The sequence below is a fragment of the Rousettus aegyptiacus genome, unplaced genomic scaffold (assembly GCF_014176215.1).
Source record: "Rousettus aegyptiacus isolate mRouAeg1 unplaced genomic scaffold, mRouAeg1.p scaffold_m13_p_6, whole genome shotgun sequence".
NCBI classification, from domain to species: Eukaryota; Metazoa; Chordata; class Mammalia; order Chiroptera; family Pteropodidae; genus Rousettus; species Rousettus aegyptiacus.
The window spans coordinates 104,957,074-104,972,255 of record NW_023416309.1 but is presented as its reverse complement, the minus strand read 5'-3'; the positions used below and the strand labels follow the sequence as shown (position 1 = coordinate 104,972,255).

Sequence of the window (15,182 nt, the reverse complement as noted above, 5' to 3'; positions counted from 1 at the left end):
TGTGGGGAACATAGACTTGGAAGATGTAACTTCATAGGCAAGAAAGCTGAATCAGAAACCTATTAAAGAGACTAATATTTCATTAGTTGTTTGGCTACCCAGTATCCATTCCTTTTCCTGAAAATAAGAACCCACAATTTCCCTGCGAAAAGCCACCTCTCCCCAACTCTCAGTCCACGTGGTTCCTGAAAAGCTGACTCCACCAGGGATCCAAGGGTGACACATGACTGGAATTGGCCAATCCAAACTTCACAGGCCCAAACCCAGAGATTGGCTCAGGGTAAGACTTGTAACCCATAAAAGCCAATGAGACATCATGAGACTTTTGCTGAAGCTTCTGGAAAAGAAATAGGCGCTCTTTCCTGCTGAATCTAAACTCTGAGAGGCTACACAGGTTGCATATTCTATGGCCATTTTTCTAACATAAAGCACCTATAACTGAAGTCTATACAGGAAAAGACAAAGTTGATTCATGGGGGGAAAAAAAACTCAGTCCTGATGACATCATTTGAGCCCTGAATCCAGCTAGCTGTGCCTGGACTTTGCGGTTGGGTGAACTAAGAAATTTTTTTAGCTTAAGCCACCTTAGGCTAATATTTCAAGCAGTTGGAGCTAACTGATGATATCTGATTAGTAACTCACCATAAGTAAAAATAAAATGAGCTGATATTTGTCTTGTAAAATAGTGTATACATATGATTATTAACAACACTGGTCACAGTTATTGATTACTAATAACAATAAGTATAAAGAGAAAAAGTAAGCATGGGAGAGAAATGGCTTAGTGTGATATCTGGTTATTCTGTTTCTTGAAAACATAATTCTAAAACCTTTAAACTTTATCATAAAGCTATTTCAGCAATAATAATGACCATTTACTGACTACTGTGTGCCAAATGCTGCTGAAAAGACTATATTCATATAATATAATTTAATGCTTATAACAACCTTATAAGGTGCACTTTATTATTATTATCATTCCCGTTTACAGACAAGGAAACTAAAGCACAGAGAAGTTACATATAGTTATACTGTAAATTAGAAAGGCAAGAATCAAATCTAAACAGTCTGATACAGCTCATGCTTTTAACTATGACACTGATTCTGAATCCATAATCGAGGTTCTAATGCTGTTCCAATAGGAGAAACTCAAAATCAGGCACTCCCAAAAGCATTAAATGTGAATGTAAAATATCACCATCTTACCTCTGAAACATTCTCAAAGACTAATTTCATACATAATTCTACATTATAAAAAGTGTATATATCTATCTATATAATATATATGTTAGCCACATTAATGATTATCATTTTTAAAAAGTGTGAATAACCTCACAAACCTAGCCAATCATCTCCTTTGATTAAGCAAAAGTCATATGTGTCCTCAAGACTAGAGAGTGTATTAATTAGCACAAGTTTTCCATAAAATTATAACTTCTGTACCTTCCACAAAAGTCAACTTTATGAGAACATGCCTATCACTAAGTTTCTTTTCCCCACTTTTATAGAATAGAAACATGTTCTAAAATCTATTCATCTCAGTTCAATCCAAAAATAAAAACTGATAAATTTGACTTTATCAAAATTAAACATTTCGCCCTTTGAAGGACACTGTTAAAAGAATAAGCTGAAGACCAAGTGAAAACTATTTGGAAATCACATATCTAAAAAAGGATTTTATCTGAATATATAACAAACTCTCAGAACCCAACAATAAGAAAACAACCCAACTAAAAGCTGGGCAAAAGATTTCAACAAACACTCCACAGAAAGGATACGATGATGGCAAATAAGCACATGATGATATGTTCAATGGGATTAGTCAGCAGAGACATGCAAATTAGAACCACGATTAGATACTACTACATACCTATGAGAATGGCTAAATTAAAAATATTGATAATACAATAATATGGAATAACTGGAACTCTCATACATTGCTATTGGGAATAGAAAATTATACAGCTATTCTGGAAAAAAGGCTGACAGTTTCTTATAAAGTTAAAAATACACTCATTATGTGACCCAGTAATCCCCTCTCCCCACAAACAGCTACCCTAGAGAAATGAAAACTTAGGTTCACACAAAAATCTATACACAAACGTTTTTAGCAGCTCTATTCATAACAACTAAAAACTAGAAACAACCCAAATGTCCTTTATAATGAGTGATAATGGAAAACTACTCAGCAATAAAAAGAAACTTTCAATACATGCAATAACTTAGATGAATTATTTTTAAACTATGAATCTCAATGTCATAATGGACATGGTCTTTAAAAACTGAAAAGAAATAGAGACAGAAGGATAAGTTTGTTGTTAATGAATGGAAAGCCTATATATTTCCCTTCTCGCACTCATAGGTTTTAGAGGCAAGCATGGAGCCTCAGAAAGAATGTCTCCAAATAGAATAATCACTGAGTTCGCCTGGCACAAAATGTAGGACACGTCTGAAGAATTCCATCTCAGATAACTGGTCCAGTGTCAAAAGTAAATATGGAAAGAAAAATGAAATCAGCAGTGTACCACAGAGGTGGTAGGCAGACTAACCTGGATTAAGACAGTTTCAATAACAGATGATAAGAAGAAAGATGATTTATAAGCATCATTCCCTCCCCACTGTGGACTTCTTTCTCTAAGAGAATGAGAATAACCACCAGCTCACCAAGAAACCAAGTCATGAAATGTACTTTTATTTTTTGAAAAAAAGTCAGCAAGTTATCTTCCTTAAATTAACTTTACTTGTTAATGTAGTCATGGTCCTCTTTTATTTCAAAAGACCTAAATCTTATTTGATTAGAGACAGACTTCAAACAAAAGTAAACTCTGATCAAACAGCAGGAACCAACAGTAGTAACTAAAGTTTCAATCTAAATTGAAGATGATTTCTGTATCTGTCTTATACATGTCTCCATTAGAAAAAGAAAATTATCCACCTCATACTCAACTTGGGTAGAATGCATCTTTGTAAAAGTTTCAGAAGACTGATGAGTTATGCTAAACATTATCCCTATCTACTCTGACAGAAATTACTAACATATGCAATCGGTTCTTGATTAAACCCCAACTTATCTTTAATTATTAAACTATATAAACAATAAAACTATAGGAAAACTTAAAAGGCAAAGGTAATAAAATGCATAAGTTTCTTTACATATCTAAAAAACAACAAAAATTTAAACAAAAAGACTGCTGGGGAAAAAAACTGGAGATGCACATTTTTTTAAAAAGTCAGTAATTTGTCTTCAAACCTCACATACTACTCTCCCTCCGGAAACTCCACTCTTATTCTGAAAACACCACTCACTATACTAGAAAGTAGTAAATGTATTGTGACAAAAGAAAGAAAAGTCAGATGGATACATCCTTAAAATAACCCACAGAACCCAGTGCAGTGGAGTAAGGAAAGCGTATCAGAACATCCCCCCTTTCCCACACTGGGCAGTGTGGCCTTGGTGAGACACTGCGGCTCGGAAAAGTGTGTCACACTTCCTCAGGGAGGAAAAAAGTTAAGAACCATTACTCTAGAGATGGCACAGTGTTTCCAAAATGCCTATAAAATAAGTTCCAAGCTCATTACTAGGTATCCAGGCAAACCTCAGTCTGGCTACAAGCTAACTTTCTCGGCACTCCCACACAGGCCCCAAGCATGGTCTAGATTCTGAGTCTCTGACAATGCCCTCCCTCACACGAATGTCCTTTCCAGTCCCTCTCTGGACCTAAATCCTACCCAACTTTAAATGAATATTTCAAGGCCTACTTTCCCAAAACGCTCTCTTCCCAAAACCATCGTTACTTCCCACAGAATGAATTGGCCTCTTAATCATCTATTATCTTGGATTAAACATATCATGTCAGATGCCTTAACTGCCCAACACAACTATCAAAAATAGGAGTCATATTTTATATCTTTATATCCCCATGACAATCATTCAATTCACTAAAATCATTCAATAAGTGCTTTAACTGAATTTCCCAAAGAGATGGCCTAAAATAACCTAAATGCCAAGCATTCCAAGAACTGTCCTGTACCAAATTCAGTTCTCATTAGAATGCCAAGTCATAAAGAGGAATGTTGTATTATCTTTAAATTTATCTGCTTTCACCCAAAACTGGAATCTGTGATGGCTGTATGGGATGCACAGGCAAAATATTCTACAAAGTAATAGTTTTATTTATTGTACTGTGCTTCATGTTCAGCCAGACTTGCATTTTTCTCTAAAACTCTTTATAAAAATCACTGAGTACGCAAGAATCATTAGAAGAAAGCCTAAGCCTATTGAGAAAACTAGAAACTAAGATCATCAATCATATTCTTTTTTGAATAATCTCATCAAGAGGTAAATCTCCTAATTTAATATGGCAAAGTGTTTGAAATACATAAAAGGAAGATCCTGATGGACTCTCTACCATGTGTTTTAGTGACTAAAATAATAAAAAGAAGCAAATTTTTTTAAAAAAAAGCTATATTGACAGCTAAATCGGAGATGTTTTCCCTTTTACTGCTTTGATTTCTCCTGATCCATTTTTCAGAATTGCCAGCAATTCTGAAGATAGCCTTCTTTCAATAATTCTAAATTATTTCTTGAAGAGTTTGAGTCTCCTCCCAAATCACTGAACATGCTTACTGATAATCAAAGATATGAAAAAGCAAAAACCTATTTTATGAAGCAAGCAAGTTATATTAATCACTGTAAAACTATTATCCTCTAGATCTAGAGAATGAGCTCCACAAGAGCTGGGATTGTGCCTGTTTTGTCCACTGAAGCCTCAGGGGCCTAACATAAGTTATCTATTGAATAATAAAAATTTGTTGAATAATATAAACTTCATGCCAGCAACACAGAAGCCCAAAGGAATAGCACTCCTGACAAAACCTGCATAATACTTTAGCCTCAGAGTTTAGAGTTCAGAGGGGGTTTTTACATACCTTATCTCAAGTGATTAAGTAAAGCTGATATTATCTCCAACTCCCAGACAAACTAAGACTCAGCAGACTTATGTGATTTGCCCAAAAACAAAGTCTGAGGCAGCACTGGAATTCCGGAAGTAAATTCTACTTCTGTTCAGTCCAGAACCCACCCAGGAAGCTTGGAACATATCCTACTAAACTGTTCAACTCTCGTTACCTGCAAATATACAAAGTTTAAGGTCACCAAAACACCGTCTCCCGTTTGCTTCGATGTAACTGATGGGGAGGGGGAAAACAGATGAAACATTAACAGCCGTTGAGGTTGGACAGTGGGTACAGTGGGGTTGATTAAACTCCTCCTTCCACTTCTGAATGTCTGAAAGTTGCCATAACAAAAATAAATTTTAATTAGAAAAGGTCCTCACTCCCATCATAAACTCTGCCACTTCCAACTTTCTACTGAGCACACCTAGGCGCTGGGGAAACAGCACAGCTGAGACGCTTCAGCCCTTCTCAGCCTGAGGCCGGGAAAAAGTGCTGAGCGGGGATCGGAGTTTGGAGTTTCAGCCCTTGCTGTAACTGACTGAGAAACCTCGCGGATTCCGCTCACTGCTCTGGGCCCGGAACTTCCTCGTCACATCCTTCAAGGATTGCAATTCCTATTTCGGCTTTCTACTAGTTCCTTAAACTCCAAACACAAAACCCAATTCCCCTTTTCTCTATTCTAAACCCCTAAGACCTGTTCTTCCTGACTTCCCGATGCCTGATGTCCCATCCTGCCAGCCACCCAACCAGAAAAACCTCAACATCATCTCTGACTCGAGGCGAAGAACTGACTGTTCCCTTGCCCTCCTACTTAATCCGTCACATCTCTCTGTTCAACCTCCAAAATAGCTCTTGAATCCATCGTCTCCTTTCCATTCCCAAGGCCACCAATTCAATTCAAGCCCTCATCACCCCTCACCTGGGCTATTACCATAAATCCAAAGAAAGTCCCGATCTCTAGTTTCTCCTCACTACCAATCCAACATGCTTATCCTCTGTCAAACATGTGAGACTCTCCAAAGCCCAGCCCTGACCTCTTGGCAGCCTTCCCTTCAGCTATGTTCCTTTATGTATCCCAGGGACCAGGTAATTTGGATATACAGATTCCTGACACCTGCCTCATTTCCAACACTACAACCCAGCCTCTGCTCAAGCTAGCTCTCCCTCCAAATACCCTCCTCTTCCCAGCAGTGCGATTTAAATGCCACCTCTTCAGCTGAAGTGTTCCTCCATATCCCCAAGGGGGCAGTATCACTCCCTCCACTTAACGCCTAAGCGTTTTATCCCAAACCCTGTTTTAGCACATATCAAATTGCTATTAGGGCCTTTCATTTTTTTGGTGCCCCTATTCTCCTTACTAGGATGACTACTTCCTTGTCCTTTTATTGATCTTTGCATCCCTCAGAACAGAGCTTCTGGAGCACCATGACACCATGGTAGGCCATGGATGAGTTAAAGTTGTTCTAGACAGTGATCCCTTCAGCCCTCCAAGCAGCCACAAAGGGATTTCGGCAGCCAGAGTCTCCCAAGTAGTCAAACCGTGAGCATTCTCAAGCAGCCTCCTCCTTCGACCAGGCAGACACCATGATGATAACGTGGGCAGCGGTCAGAGGGTGCAACAGCACAATAAATATTTGTTGAATTAAATCTTGGACTAATCCATCTGTTTGCCCTTCGACCACTACCCCCGAGATCAATTACCATCTAAAACAGACTTTTTGAACATTTTCACTGAACATGCTCTAGTTATCTTTTTAATAATCACCTCTTTATTAGCTGGTTATACTTGCCTTACCAAAGCCCACATCGATAGTTTACTGCATAAAGTAGCCAAGGATATGAACAAACAATTCAACATGAACAGACTCAAAGAGTAAAATTCAACATTACTTGGGAAAAAAAAAAAAATCCAAGTACCACTCTACACTATTAAGTGAGCAAAACTTGTCCAGTTATGTTGAAACAGAAACATCCATGTATCTGCTAGTAGTACAAACTGGTAAAAACATTCTTAAAAAACAGTATAGCAAGATATATCAAACACCATAAAAACATTCACACCATTTAACACAGTGATGTACTCAAAAATTTATACTAGCGATAATTAGTCAGAAAAAAATACAATAATGTAGATTAAAGCAGTAACTGAAAACCAGCCAGCAACATAAATACCTAACATAAAAAGACTTATCCAAATTATGGAGGCATGACTTGATGAAATATCTTACCCTTAAAAAGGTAATCATATAAATGAAAATTGTGATAACTTTAACACAGAAATGTTTCAATGATCTAATAAACAGAAAAAAAATCAAATTATGTGAACCATAATTTAAAATGAGCAAAATATATTTTAATGGATGTCAAAAAGAAAATTAACTATTTTAGTGTAATAACCCAGATTTTAACAATTTACTTAATATCAACTCCAATTATCTCGCAATTTAAGAACGTTCATTCTACCATACTGAGGAAACAGAGGGGTTCCAGGGAACAAGCTTGATATAGTCTCAAAGAGAAGTCTGACCCTCCCCTCTACTGCTCACTTTGCCTTAACTGAAAATTCTCATGCACTCCTTATCATGATGACCTATGGCAACCCCAGATCCCAGCTATCCCAGGACCAACAAGCCACCTGAATTGGCCTTCTGATCATCCCCATGAACCTGTGGGGGGATGAATCCTGCAAAACAATAAACTCAAGAAACAAAGAATCCCTCCAACCAGGTATGATTATACTAATCAGCAAGTAGCCAAGCCCAAATTCAATTACAAATCCTAAAAGTATAGAGTATTGTCACATTAAAGTCTCTGGGATTCTCAAAGCCAATTGGCTGACTCAGTGACAAACCGAATCACGATTTTTAAAAAACAGTACAGACGCGTGGACAAAAAAACTAGGGGCCAGGAGACGCGGGTACAGTTAAAAAGGGGAAAAAAAAAAGTTATTTTAACTACAAGGAATATAAAACTAAAACTAAAATCTCCAGCTTAAAACAAATGGGTAAAAAGTAGCTGGCAATGTCTTGTAAATCTTACCCAAAGCCCAAAATGACAGGATGGCAAATCATTTCATTAACGGATGAAACTTTCTGGAGCTGGTGATGTCTAACAAAAGATTAGTATTGAAAACATATCAAAAAATAATTTTAGCACTGATGCCCCACAGGGACGATATTAAAACCGTCTGTTTTTCTGCAGTATTAGCATTTTCTAAGTTTAATAATGAAAGACCAAGATACTATAATGGATCAAGAAGATCAATTACTGAGAAATAATATTCTCAAGACTAAGTTGTTTTTCTTACTTAGTGGGGCATTTCAGCAAAAGATACATAATTTGAAGGACTGATACAACCACCTTATAGAGGGAATACAATCATGGGAAAAAAAGTTGAAACTTTTGTTTCTACTGATGTGTTCTGAGGACCTAGATCCTCAAAAATTCAGATATATAGTGATTCGTGACAATACATACACAGCAGATAACAAGAAAAACAAACAATTCAATACTTAACCAAATTCATCAGAGTACAGGATGATTACCACTCAAGAATATTGACACAAAAACTGAAGGACCTCTCACGTTCCAATCATATGCAGATAGGTTGAGCCCTGTGCAGTTACTCATTCAGAACAGAAGTGGAAGATTAACCTACCCTCGATTCTCTTCAAACAAACTCAGACAAAGCCGCAGGCAGTCTTTTCAGAGTATGCTCAGCAGGATCCCGTCCATTCCGAAGTGGCCATTTCAGTCAGGACCTGCATCTTCGGGTTCCCACTGTTCCACCCCGTGTCACCTCATTCTTTCCCACCAGACACTCTTGCCTAGCTTAAGATTTTCTTGCCTCTTTTTCAGGCATTACCAAGTTCTTGTTTTCTAAATCAGGTTCTCCTAAACCTTACTTACCTGCAGTTCACTGCACTGGGTGTCACCCAAATAGCCCATCAGAGCTCTTTATAATTTCTGAAAGAAAGAGAAGAAAGATTTTAAATACATAGTAGAAAACACCCTTGCTGATGTATCAGTTCTGAAGCGTTTGTATCCAGTATTCACAGCATATAGTCTTTTGGTACATAGTATTTCAAAAAAAATATCACATAACCAGCCAGGACCCAGAGTCCAGAGATAGGAATCCAGAGATAAAGGTTTGGGTTAATGTTTCTACTTCTTAGCCCTGTGACCTTGAGCAAGTCACCAGACTTCTTCAGGCCTAATTTCCTTGTCTAGAAAAGAGATTAGACAGAAGTAGCGGAGCACATTACAATGGAAAGGGCACAGAACGCCAGAACCACTCTGTAACTAGTCTGTGACATTACGTTAGTTAGTTCACATTTAGTCTAAATTTCCTCCTTTGCAAAATGTAAATAACAGTAACTATCTTAGAATTGTGAGGATTAAAGGAGAGATAATGAATTATAGAAAGCTTATAATAAGGATACCTGTACAGCATCTCGTACAATTTCACAGATGGCAACTATCACCAATACCCCAGCCCTAAAGTAATACGACTTCAATTCACAAATATTGATTTCCTTAAAATAGCAGCAAATCAAAACTATACTAAGCTGACAATGGAATTAACTGAGTGTCTCACTAACAATTCAATCAGTTATCTTAAACTGATGACAGTTTAAGATTATCAATATTACATAACATCACAGGAAATAAGAGTAGAATAATCCCTGCACAACATCTACACTGCTTCAGCAGCCCTGCCTTCCCGGACTTCTCCCTCTGCTTTCGCTAAGAGCACTACAACTCGGCAAAGAACAGGTCTTCCAAAAGCCAAGAGACACCAACTGTGTCCTATGGTCGGCTCAGGGGAACATGACCAAAAAATGGAGGAAGGAAAACAGAGGGGTTTTTTTTCTTAATTTTTACTTTATACACTTATATGCACTTACTTTACATAGTACTATTCAAAGTGGTTTACCATAGCATGCATCAGTTTTGCATAAAAATTAATGAATAAAGTTTTAAATGATATTAAACATATTGCCTACTGACAGGAAGCTCGCCTTACAGGAATATTTTCACAAGAACTTCTACAGAAGAAAGCAAAACGGCAAATTCAGATGTGCAGTGAACACCTTAAATATGACACAGGAATAACAAAAATCACACATATTCACTCGAGAATGGTGCAATCAAAAAAGATGCTATGCATTCTTTGAAGACCCTAATGAATTAGTTTTTTGTTTGTTTGTTTGTTTGTTTGTTTTTATTCAAAAGCAAGATGAACACACAAACTCTGGTTTCACCAAGCAACTTTCTGCTCTTGGAGAAACTGACCCAGTACAATTTACATGAGTAAACAAGTCGGTATGACTGGTAGTATGCTGGAAAACTTTCAATTATTTTTAGATAACTGATGGCTTTTAAAAAAAATTATACATCTAAATCAAAAGTCTTCATGTTACATCCATCTTCAATATTATTTTTTTAAGAAATATTAACTTTATTAAATTCAAGACTACTCAAAAGTATTATCCCAGCCACCCTTGAAGTGATAGACCACTATGTTTTATGCTGCTTCTAGCCAATGCTACAGAAATAATCCTGACTACACCCATCAACTGAAATGAACTATAAACTAGTATGGCCACACACTCACACACATCATAGTTCTCTTCTGGAAAACATTTCAAAATATTCCTTAGAAATCAAATTACATTTCCATGTACACTTATCTAAGTTTATGAAAATAAACAACCAGAACAATTTGCTTATAATTTTTAAGTAGCTCCTGAAGTTGATAAACTTGACCCAAAATCTATGCATTTTTATGCACTGAAACAACAGGCGAAGGACCTTCTTTCTTGAGCCAGGCCTGTATCTGAATCTTAAACATAGTCTAACAATTATAAACCAATTTGCATTTAATATTAATACCAAGCCTACTTCTTAAATAGAGAACAAAAGCACATGTATAAGATCTGGTCTACTTATTTGTAGGTCCCTCTGCAGTATTCTTAGCCTTTCATGAACATGCTGCATATTTTTAAACTGCAAAAGGCCCTATGCAAGTAGGAATAATTTCTTCTGTTGTTTGGCATCACTCCCCTCCCCAGTAAAACACTGGACATTCCATAAATGTATACAGACTTTAAAACAATGTAGATTAAATATTTATGGTATCAGAAAATGAAATTTTTTGCTAACAATTGCAAAAGTCAAGTTAACCAGCTGATTGAGAGGTACTTACTGGCTCTCAAAAACTACAGCCTTACCTAAAAATAGTGTCCTAGCTTCCCAGCCAAAAGGACAGACTAAAAAAGCTACGTCTTTATTCAGCTCAAAGACACAGACTTCTACTTCACCACAACCTTCCATACTATGGTATTTCCCATTTTAGAAGACCTCGTGTAACAACTTGTTTGGTGGCCAACCACTAACTTCACTTTGAAGTGAATACTAACACTTTCACATGGTCAACATGTGTGAAAATTGTGGAAAATGTCTTGACACAATTCAGGCCAAACAACACTAGCCACACAAGACTACCTATTTCTAAATATTCCATTTTAGACTACAAACAAACTTCTCCACAGGCCAAAAAGCAGATCACTGTTTCTTTCCACAAAGTAATCTGTAAATTTAAAACAAAAACAAAACAAAATGAGATAAAAGGTTCAGATTGGGAAGTCTAAGGCATGAACACACCTCCATCTGTAAACTGAAATTTTAAAATTCATATTTGCCCTGCCAAGAATAAAAATAAATGTAATACACACAGGCACTGCTGAGTTTAAAACACAAGCAAATGTGGTGTGTGCACTTACAAAAGGATCTTGGTTTATGTCCACCTTCCTCTCCCAAGTTTTTTTTTAAAAGGCAAAATGTCAATTGTATGCCTCAATCTGAAAAAAAAATAAAGTACATCTTAAACAGATGTGATAGATGTGAAAAGTCATGAGATTTCAAAATCCAAATGCTACCCAGATGTGTTAAAAAAAAAAAAAAAAAAAACCTGCAGCAACTAATCAATCTACCATAACTTAATTTTCTCAATAAATCATAGTAAAATATTTTTAAAGTTAAAAAAATTGCTTGTGAAAAATGTAAAATTAGCAAACTTCTCCCCATACCTAATACCTACTGTTCATTAACATTATATCAATTATGTCCTTTAAATCCAAAGCATTGTAAGTCGACACTTTGAATTCACACACTACGTGAACAGAAAATAATGACAAACCAGTATTATCTAAAAAGGTGAACAAAACTCAACACTATTGTTTTTATTTCAAAATAACTATGAGACAAGTACCATTCCATTTTCAAAAAAACAAAAGCAGTTGTGACAGATATGCCTAAAATAATTCTTTACAATAGAAAGGGTGTACTTTATAAAATTCTCACAAATTGTGGACACACGATACTAACACAAACTGTGGACACACAATCACTAACACTCGATGCAGAATAAGTGATAGACACCAAAACAGATAAAATTAAGACATCCAAGTAAAGTTACACAAGGAAATTTAAATAGGCAACCTATAATTACCCTGGTGAAGATACTGATCAAGGATAGCTGCAAATATTTGGCTCTGGATAAGCTCCATTATGGCTGAGTATGTTGGAGTCACTGAAAAGTCTGGTTCATCTGATATATTTCCCTTTCTAAATCTAGCTCTGCTTATACACCCACTAGATTGAAAAAGTTATTTGGAAAATAAAGACGCCCCCAGCAAATTACTTAGTTGCAGCTTTACCCTTACGAGGTGATTAAAATAAATAAGAAAAAAAATGTAAATCATTTCAACCGCAGTCTCACCTTACACATCTCACCAGCACTGTAGTTCTTTAGTGATCAATTACTTCATCCAATTCCTGAGGCAAACAGAAAAGTAAAGTCTATACAACAGCAGTAATAGAGTCATGATCAGTAGCAAACATTTTATCAGCCTGAAGGGAAAGGGCATGTAAATTTTAAATGGAAAAAGTTACCAAAATGGTACAGTATGCAGCTTTGGAAATGAGTCTGTTTGTTTTATTTTAAAATAAAAACATTGCCTTTCTGTGTGATAAAAGATTATGAAATGTTTTGAAAATCTACAACATAAAAAGGTCATCTTCTCCCCCGCCCCCCAGGAATCGTCTCTGGAGTTATACACATTATACTGACGATTTGCTTTTAGTTTAGAGTGTAAGTTATGAGGGAGAAGGAATAACAATTTTGAGTTTCAAACAAAACCTGAGGACCCCTTTCCAAAAAGAACCCTAAGACCATGGCTTCCAGCCCTTGTCTGAAGAACCCTCAAGCAAAGAGTAGAGTGTAGAAGGCTCAAATAATTTGGGGGGAGAGGAACTAAAGTCCTTAGATAAAGCTTCAGTCCCTCGGCCCCAGAAAAGGGGAGTCTTAAATGAATCGCCAGGAAAGAATAGCCTGTTTTTATTTTTGTTCATGTGTTTGTGGCCCAAAGAGAATCTTCGAGGAGGGGGCGGAGAAAGGAGAGAAGAAAGTGAAGCTCAGGCAACAGCCCTCGGTGGGGGAGGGAAGGGGCGCATCCCTGACCCACTTTTCCCGACGCCCACCCTCCGGCCCGCGCCCCACCCAGGTGGAAGTCCGAGCCCTGAGGGGGCAATCGAGCGGGGCGTGGGAGGCCCGCACGCTCCCCGCCCGCACCCGCGAACCCAGGCGAGGGGAGCGTGCACGAAGGCTCGGCTCCCCCTCGCGGCGCGCCCGGGGCTGGAGAAACCTCCCGCCCGCTCGCGGCCCGGGTCTGCAAGGCCCCCTCCACCGCCCGGGCTCAGCGCGCCGCGGCCCCCAGCGGAGGGGCAGGGGACCGAGGAGGGGAAGAAGCTGTAAACAGCCCCAGCGTCCGGGCCTCGCCTCGAAGAGCCCCGCTTCCCAGGCCCCGCCGAGGGCCTCCGGGGCCCCCCGCCCGCCCCGGGGCCGCCCCTCCCGGGGCCCAGGGGGCCGGAGGGGAGTCCGGTCCCCTCTCCGGAGGGCTCCGGCAGCTCTCGGAGCGGTCCCGGCAGCAGAGAAGGGGGAAGTCAGGACTTACCTGTCATTACTTTCTACGCCATCTTGGATCCACTTGTCAACGTCCCCACAAAGCATTATGGGTAAGAAAGAGCCTTTAAAGTGACTGCCCCCCTCGGCCCCCGACTCCCGCCTCCGCCGCCGGCGCCGCCCCTCTGGCCGCACCTCCCGCCCGGAAAGTTGCCCCCGGTGGCTGGCTGGCCCGGGCGCCCCTGTTCCGACACCATCCCCCCCACTCCGGGCCGTTTGCATTTAAAAGTCATCTCCAATTTTAAAACGTGGCTTGGGTTTTTTTTTTCTCTTTGCTCCTGCCCCTGAGCTCCCTTCCCCCCATCCCTCGCCTCCACGCGGGTTCCCTTTGCCCCGCCGCCCTCCTGCCCTGGCAGACACCCCATGTCTGCATTTAATCAGTCCGAGGTTTCCCCGCTGCTGGCAGCGAAGAGCTGCTCATTGATTTATTTATGCGCATTATGTGTCTTATTGCTCCAGCTCCTCGGTGCACAGTGGCGGGCTCCTGCGACCCGCTTCCCGCCCCGGGCAGCCGGGGGTCGCCTCCGGGGAGCCTGGCAGCGCTGCAGACCAGCCGGCGCTCTGACTCCCGGATCCGCGGCCCGAAAGGTGTCTGTGTCCTGACAGACCGCTCCTGAGCCGTCGGGCTCCAGGATCTGGGCGACACAGTGTCCCCGCGTCAACCGGCGTAGAAGCGCGCTTGGGGGCGGGGTGGGGGGAAAGAACGGTAAACTAAATGCAACTTTTATCCTGTTTACTCTCCCTCCCGCTGTCTCCACCCCTTGGCCGGAAACGTGATCCGCGACCCTCTAGGTAGGGACCCCTCCCCTAGGAATGTGGCTTTGGGCTCCACCGAATCCACAGTTTTTCCGCCCGGGCAGCTTGCGGACTGTGACTTCCCGGGCAGGTAACTCGGGGCGCAAGCTGCGGGCTTCGGACCGGGTGCACAGGCGTGCCAGGGCTCACAGAGGGTCCCCGAGAGGGCCTCGGACTGGACGGAGCGTGCGCCCGCTCCTGGTTCACCTGCTGGGTTCCAGCCAGGGGATTAGCTCAGACGGCCCGGCGAAGGGGGGACTCCGGGCTCCATTCCCGCCCAGGGGTTGTAGGGGGACGCACAGAGTTGCCCAGCTGCGACAGGGGGCGCTGAAAGTAGAGGACACCGAGAGCCGCGGGGGACCCGGGGTAGCGACCACGCAGCGCACGCCCTCCGCCCGGGTCTCTT

The 15,182-nt window shown here is 40.2% G+C and overlaps 1 protein-coding gene across 7 annotated transcripts in view; it reads right to left on the bottom strand.

Annotated features, from left to right (window-relative positions):
* The window catches only part of HELZ (helicase with zinc finger), a 136,756-nt gene extending 122,729 nt beyond the window's left edge, over positions 1–14,027 (bottom strand). For 2 of the 7 annotated variants that reach the window (XM_016129145.2, XM_016129196.2), the window contains exons 1-3: positions 13,974–14,020; positions 12,740–12,795; positions 8,866–8,922 (exon numbers count right to left, since the gene is read on the bottom strand). The gene's annotated coding sequence lies outside the window, so the exon portion shown is untranslated. Of the gene's footprint in view, positions 1–4,929; positions 5,288–8,865; positions 8,923–11,741; positions 11,820–12,739; positions 12,796–13,973 lie in introns of all 7 variants that reach the window. The other 5 variants (XM_016129180.2, XM_016129187.2, XM_016129156.2 and 2 more) reach the window with 5 other exon arrangements.
* Between the last annotated feature and the right edge of the window lie 1,155 nt (positions 14,028–15,182).